The 7,958-nt window shown below is 35.8% G+C and overlaps 1 pseudogene; it reads left to right on the top strand.

The window, feature by feature from the left end:
• The first annotated feature begins 835 nt into the window (after positions 1–835).
• On the top strand, positions 836–933 carry LOC132287381 (small nucleolar RNA R71; annotated as a pseudogene).
• Positions 934–7,958: the final 7,025 nt, after the last annotated feature.

Raw genomic sequence — 7,958 nt, forward strand, 5'->3', positions numbered from 1 at the left:
CATGTGGGCCTGACCCACTCTTATTTTTCAGGTATTCGTCAGTTCCAGGCTTAGAGCTTGATCGTGTTGATGCAGATACATACATTCACTCTTTCGATTACATAGGACTTCATTTCTTATTTTAGTTTTGGATTGGTTTTGTAATTATTATTCATTTGGGATTATTAGGGGTCCACTAGATGGATTCCCGAGTTATAGGAATTTTGTAAATTAAATAAATTTATAATATTTTAGTTGGAGGATTTTTATATTTAGATTTATGTTCAGCATATTATTTCATTTTAAATTCTTTTGTATTCCTGCTTGTTTACATATTAATTATCTGATATCCCTCGGGTTTATGCTCGGACTTGATCACCCGTGGCTCTAGAATCGAGGGGTATCACAGTTAACAAATGCAGCATTAACTTGCTCATGGTTTTCACTTTGCACATGTCCATGGGGGCAATTGGAAGTAGAATGTAAAACACTAGAACAAGTCATGCATGATTCATTAGAGTTATGATAAGAATGGTTAGGGGAGGAAGACATTTGATTCACTGAAGTTTGGTTGATCAAAAATTGATCAAACCTTTGAGATAGGGATTTCATTTCGGCGGCTATGTCATTGGAATTGTCAACTTGATATAAGCCAACATTCTTCCTTCCACCTAGATTTCTACCATTTTTAGAAGATAAAGATCTATGCATTGAATTCTCACTCATTCTTTCATACAATTGCCAAACATCATTCTCATGTTTATCAAGGTAAGAACCACCCATAGATGCATCAACCATACCCTTGTGATTATCCGGTAAACTTTCCAAGAAATATTGAACTAGTTGCCACTTAGGTATGTCATGATGTGGGCATTTCCTAAGCAAATCATTAAACCTTTCCCATGCCTCATGAAATATTTCCCCTTCCCCTTGAGAAAATTCATGAATGGAAGTTCTTATAGCATTGGTCTTTGATACCGGATAGTACTTTTTCAAGAATTCTTGTTGCATTTCTGCCCAAGAGGTTATCGAAAAAGGCCTAAGATTATTGAACCAATATTTTGCTTTGTCCTTAAGGGTAAAAGGAAAAAGTTTGAGTTTTAAAACTTCTTCTGGCATGTCCGTGTATTTCACGGTGGAACACACTTCAAGAAACTCATCTAAATACTTGTATGGTTCTTCACTTGGAAGTCCATGATAGTTAGGAAGCATTTGAATGGTTTACGGTTTAATCTCATAGTGATCTGCTTTAAATGGGGGCAATTGAATGCATGTCGGTGCATTATATTTATTAGGCACATAATGATCACGCAAAGCAATGGGAGGATTCATAACCAGTGGTGCTAATCGAACACCGTGATTAACTTGAACCATAGGAGGTTGTGGAGCAAAAATTGGCTGAGGCATTCCCAATAGAATTTGGCCTTGTTGTTGTAATGGAATGAATGGTCGAGACTTACCTAATGGTACTTGGATGTTGTCATGATGCATATTAGGGTGGAGGATGCCTTGTTGGTCTATGTGACCAAGGTCCTCCACATGGTCGTCATGTTGCTCCTCCATTAATGAAATGGAGTGATGGGAACTACCTCTTCCCCTAGGATTACGAACAACCGATTCAAGATGCAAATTAGGAGGGACAAGAGTAGGATTTAATGACCTACGACCATGCATGCGCTAGCAAAACAAATAACAAGTAAATAGCAATCACTTCACCCCCACAACAAATAAATCAACAAATCTCCATATACAATGATCCCATACTCCCATGCTTGAACAATTGTGCAAAGTAAAGTAAATTACCACCACGTGGGCTCACGATCTATCTAAGAATGTAAGAACTTGCTACCACGCAGACCGACAATTTAACTAGAGATTAAATTAAAAAGATCTCACAAATGGTCTTTAAACACTTCAATTTAGTTTTGAATTTTCAAGCCTTGCTATACTTTGCAAATTTTTAGATTTTAGCCCCTTTTTTAATGCTTAGCTTAGCTCCTTACTTTCAATTCTCCCTTGCTTGACTTCCTCGCTCAATTCACCTAGCCAAATAAGAACAAACACAATAAGTAACTAAAAATAAAGTAAAGTAAAAACACGATCAAAAGAGTACTAATTCCTATTTGTTTCCAAAACACCGCGTTGCCAATTCAAATCTTTGGCAACGTCGCCAAAAACTTGGTGGCTCGTCGTCGCAACACTCCAAATTTCCAATAAAATAGTGTGGCCAAGTTTTAAATTTATAAAAAGCCACTACTAACTCTAACTACTAAATATAACTAGCGTGAGTAGGGATTGTCCTAAGGGATTGTGGGCATGTTTGCAATGGAAAGAATATATAGGGTTAGTAGGTCAAATGTTCAAAAGATTGTTTGGTTGATTAAACTACTAGCTAAAATTAAACAAGTTCAATGTAAAACAAATACTAACAAATGAATGATAAAGGGAACAAGAGAGAGAGGTCTTGGGACTTAGAGGTCACCACTAAACATCACCTTTCTATACACTTAATGTATAATTAATGAGGGGAAATATGTGTTGTAACAATAGTGTGTGTGATTGATTGTTTCAACAAGCATGGATGACCAATTAAGTGTATATTGTCTAAGTAACCTAGTGAATAGCATAATATATCAAACTAAGCCATTGTTCCTTCCTTTAAGCTCATAATCTAAACACATCACATGGTTAGAAAAATATATTACTTGCGTTCATAAGCATGGAACATCAAACAACAAGCATGGATTGTCCTCCCATCTAAGAAACTAAGGCAACTACACTACAACTAAGCTAGGAACATGGAAATTAAACTAATTAAACTAAGGGAGAGGCACAATCCATCAAGAAATGAGCATGAACCATCAAATATACCACAAGAGTATTCTATTAAGCATTATGCCTTGACAATCTCTAGATTCATAGCATCAACACACATAGACATACATCAATATCACAAAACCAAGAGATAAACATATGAACATCTACTCTAGCAAATATAGACATATGGATAGAATGAAATGATCAATTGGAAGTATTAATCGACATAAATCATTGTAAGAACAAGATTCATATATAAATCAAGTGTCAAGACAACATTATAACATAAATCCCCTCAAAATACAAAGCATTAAGGTTTAAAAAGCATGCTTAGGGCTAACTCTAGCCTCAAGAAGATGTTTCGTCACTCATTGATGTAGTCATCCAACTCTCAAGGGCTATCTCCATGGTAGGAATGCTCTTCTTCTTGATGGATACCCTAGAAGAATGGAAGAACTCCCAAAATAGTGTCTCTAATCTCTAGCCTCTCCTCTTTTCTTAGTCTCTAAGTGTGAATCCTTTTGATGATATGAAGATATGATGTAAAAATGGCTCAAAATCCTTTTATAGGTAGCTCAAGTGTCACACCCAATGGTCTGGACTCGTGCACTAGGGTCCCTTTAATGATTGCACCATGAGCCATCTTTTAATGAGCTGGACTTTATTTTAATTCAGACTCGAGGAGGTTCAATCGATCGAGTTTAGATGAGATTGATCGAACCGTGGCCAGATCTATTGAATTTAGACCAAATCGATCAATCCTTGGCAGCGCCTTTTTGGAATAAGACAAATCTGAGATATTTTTGGGATATTTTGGGAAAAAAGACAAAAGTGGTAAGTGGGGATAAGATCAAAGGATTTCGATCAATCTGAGGAAAGTTGGATCGATCGAAGATGGTGGAATCTTTTGGATAAGGACAAAGGCTTGGATCTATCTTGAAATGGTTAGATCGATCATTTCCAGATCGATCGAAGAATTGTTGAGATCGATTGAAGATACTACTTTTCCACCACTTTGCTTCCACTATGCTCCTTTCTTCCATTCAGCTCAAGATTGCTTCTTTTATGCTCTAATTGGGCTGAATTGAATTATTTTGGGGATAAGCACCTAAAAAGGGCAATAACATGAAATTAGTCTAAAACGAGAAAGTAAGATAGATAAAGGTCCTACAATACCTAAGCTTAAGGGGTTTAAATACGCACTTTTCAGTGCTCATCAAATATCCTTTCCTTTTTAAAAGGTAAGCTCACGAAGCTTAAGAAATCGTACTCCTTTAGCTCACGAAACTCGGGCAAATCTACTTCCTCATTAAAGGAGTAAGACGAGGTATATAAATGATAGTGATTTCTACCAAAGAGAGGTCAGTAAAAAAATAGAAAGAAAAAATAGCTTTGACATTCTCAATGCTTGACAAGCAAGCACAATAATGGGGGGCAACTAATAAGGATTGTAACGACTCAAACCTGGGGTTCGAATAGCTAGTCGGGTCCTTACTCGGACCCGAGAACACCCAAGGGAAAAACGGTCAACTAAGCCATGGAACTGAATGATATGTCTCTAAATGAGTCATAATAGGTCAATGTTGTGTTAGTTTTTACTTCAATAATAAATAATCACTCACAATAGCATAAATCTTTGTAGGATAGTACTATAGAGAGGGTGTCGAACCCACAGGGAGATGAGTGTATTTTGTTTTGCTTTTAACAAATCTTTATTGGTTTACAGGTAACTTGTTGAATTGATTGATTGGTTGTCACAATTATAAACTGAAATTAAATTAAAATTAAACTAAAGTGATCAGAGAGAGAAAGGTCTTAGGGCTTTGACTTTGCCACAACCTTCATACTATGGCTAACTATTTCAACTCTGGGAATTTAACAAATTATATTTCAAATGAATTGAACTCAATAACATTTGTTCAATTCGGTTTTTAAAGAAAGTTATTTTATAAATTGCAGTTAATTATATAACCTATTTGCGGTTAGCATGGACTATTCGCCTACCTACTCTAACTATTTTAACTAATTTTGTAAACAATCCATCTTTCCTAAGCATAGACTATGAAAACATTCATTTATAAAAAAACATTGGAACACCATTACATGACCTCCATTCTTATGTCCGGCAGGGCTCCGCTAGATACCGTCCAACAAGAATGGGTTAAGAATAGAATACGAACAGTTATATCTAAGACAAGATAATAACAATTTGAAAACAATTTAAAATATTAAAATCCAAATGAGTTATCTTAATTGCTCATAGTCATGTAATTAGAAATATAATATATATTAAAAATAACCCAGAGTTAAAACAATCAAACCATAGTACTAGATTGGGTTACATCAGTGCCCTAAGAAAGGAATTAGCTACTCATGACGATGCCGAATATCATATGTGTTATAATCGTCTTCATCATTATGGACGGAACTTCTCTTCTTATGATCTTCACCTTCTAAGGTTATGGAAACCCTAAAAGCCGCCACCACAGTATCAGCCTTTTGAATAATACGAGAAAAAGGGACTTCTTCTATTAAAGCTTGTGCCTTCTTTTATAGAAGAAAATAAAGGTTTGGTGGGCTTTTAGATTTTCTGGCCCATCTGGAGTGAAATACGACTTAGAAAAGAGTAATCCTGTAACTTTAAATCTGATCTGTTATGGAAGGCTCGAGCTTAAGAAGTAGAACTCGAGCTTTGGGGCTTAGGCTCGAGCTTTGGGAACAAGGCTCAAGCTTCAATGATTTATTGCTCGAGCTTCAAAAGATGGTGCTCAATCTCTAATTTCATACTTAGTCAAATTTCTTCAACTATTTTCCGAAGCGTCTTTTTTTTCAACACTTAGAATATTTTGGAATTATCTTCTTTTAACATTGCTTGATCTAAGCTTCATAGGGCTCGAGCTTTAGGTCCCAAGCTGGAGCTTTAGGTACTCAAGGCTCGAGCTTTGAATGATGGTGCTCGATCCTTGAGGTCTACTACGAGGCCCTAGGAGTTTGGTTTTTCCTTTAAAATTAACTCTTCAAATTCCGAAGCCTTATGCTCGAGCTTGAGGGCCAAGGCTCGAGCATAAGGCTTCGAAATTTGAAGAGTTAATTTTAAAGGAAAAACCAAACTCCTATGGCCTCGTCTGGTCATGGCTCGAGCATCCTTAGGTTAGGCTCGAGCACTACTCAGTAAGGCTCGAGCTCTGAAGGTACAAGGCTTGATTTTCAATGGCTTGTTGATTTTTCTTCTTTTTCTTGCAGGGCTCGAGCCTTAGGACTTAGGCTCGAGCATTGGTACTTGAATTCTTCTAAACTTCACCATTTAAGCTCTCAGTTTGTTTTGAATGACCGGCAACGACTCTGTAAGCTTCGATATCAGTCTTTTCATAAAGTCCCAATTTTAACCATTTCTCTGGGAAAGTACCTATAAACACACATTAAACATAAATCAGTCTAACAATGGATAGAAGTATCACTTTAGGCCTTAATATACGTATATTTATGGGCTCAAATATGTAATATTCAGTGCTCATCACACCCCAAACTTACATATTGCTAGTCCCTTAGCAATGTAGAACTAAAGAGTCACTTTCGTGGGAATCACAATTGCATTTAGCCTATGCAACAAGAATTTAAACCCCTAGGTTACCCCTAGTGGACGAGTTGTAGTCTCGTAAGGGTTTCAGTGATAGTACCCACAAACATCTCAAATAGTGCCTTAATTGCACAATAAGCTCATTCAAGCCTGTTGTTAAGTCATAATATCCCTGTAGTTCATCAATCAATCAAATATAGCAAGTACAACCAATAATATTAATCAGAAAAACTTTCAACTTCCAATTTCAATTTAGCAGACATGGTCCCCCTATGTCAGTTTATTCATTTATTCAACAATCTCAATCTCCAAAATTCTTTGAAAGTGATCTTACAGTTAAACATGTGGCTTACTATCTGTACTTGCATTTATTCCTTGCTATTCCTCAAATCACAGACAAACTTTTCAAATTCCAACTCCCAAGACATTATTATTTTTTCTACTGGTATGCATTTTCAAAAAGGATACTGTGCAATGTTTAGGTCTATTAAACTTTCTAAATCACCCATGTAACGAACTTTCGGCCAATGACTCCCAGACCAGATGGTCTTAGGGTATTAAGTGATAAAACACCTCTCTGGACCTAATTGTTCAAGTAATCTAGGCAACCTAAACCCTTTATGTAACAAACTTTCAGCCAATGACTCCCAGACAAGATGGTCTTAGGGCATTAGGTGTCAGAATACACCCCTAAGGACTTAATTTCTCAAGCAATCCAGGTACATACCTAAACTTAACCCTTTTCTTCTTCTTCTTCTTCTTCTTTTTTTTTTTTTCCTACATTGGTGAAGAATTTTTTTTTCATTTATTGCATTACATACATACCCTTTTTAAATATTTTTATTTTATGCATCAGTTATCAAAATTATCAAATCCACCTGCTTATCTCAGTTTAACTTAAAACAAAACAAGACTTCTAGTTTATACCCCATAGAATTCATGCAAGTGTGAATATGTGTGAAGTGTAGCATTTCATAGATCAATATCATTAAATAATAATTATCCTAACAAAGTGGACCATAGGCCACCAACTAATTTAAAAAAATTTCAAGAATCCCTTTTCAACATTATTTTGGCATACAGGCCATCTCTAACCAACATCAGACTAAATCAAGGCATCATAATAATCAACAGACTCAAAATCATGCTATATCAAATGCTCTCAACTCTATCATGCAAATTGAAAATTTTAAAAATTATTCAAATTCATCACCAAACCAAACTTGCAATTATATTATTTTACCCCCAAACTTGAACTGCATAGTGTCCTTAATGTGCAATGAGAATAAAACTAGACAAAAGGTTGGAACAATATTACCATAGGAGCAAGGAATGTCAAAGTAAACCGTCCATAGCATAGGTAATTGTCAAGCTAGGTGGCACCCCCAAACTTGAATGTAAAAACCTGCGAAGGAAAGCAACTAGACACCACCCTATGAGAGTGAACAAAGAATGAAAGAATAAGTAATCACCTTACAAAATCAAACATATAGAACGAAGAGCCATGAATTTTTTTTTTAATCATTAAACCGAAATTACCCTAATCTAAAAATAGAAGAAAAATACACGAATAAACTAAAAACCT

Source organism: Cornus florida, unplaced genomic scaffold, assembly GCF_030987335.1.
Source record: "Cornus florida cultivar Cherokee Brave unplaced genomic scaffold, ASM3098733v1 CherokeeBrave_3.0.0_Hap2_Chr11, whole genome shotgun sequence".
Lineage (NCBI taxonomy): Eukaryota > Viridiplantae > Streptophyta > Magnoliopsida > Cornales > Cornaceae > Cornus > Cornus florida.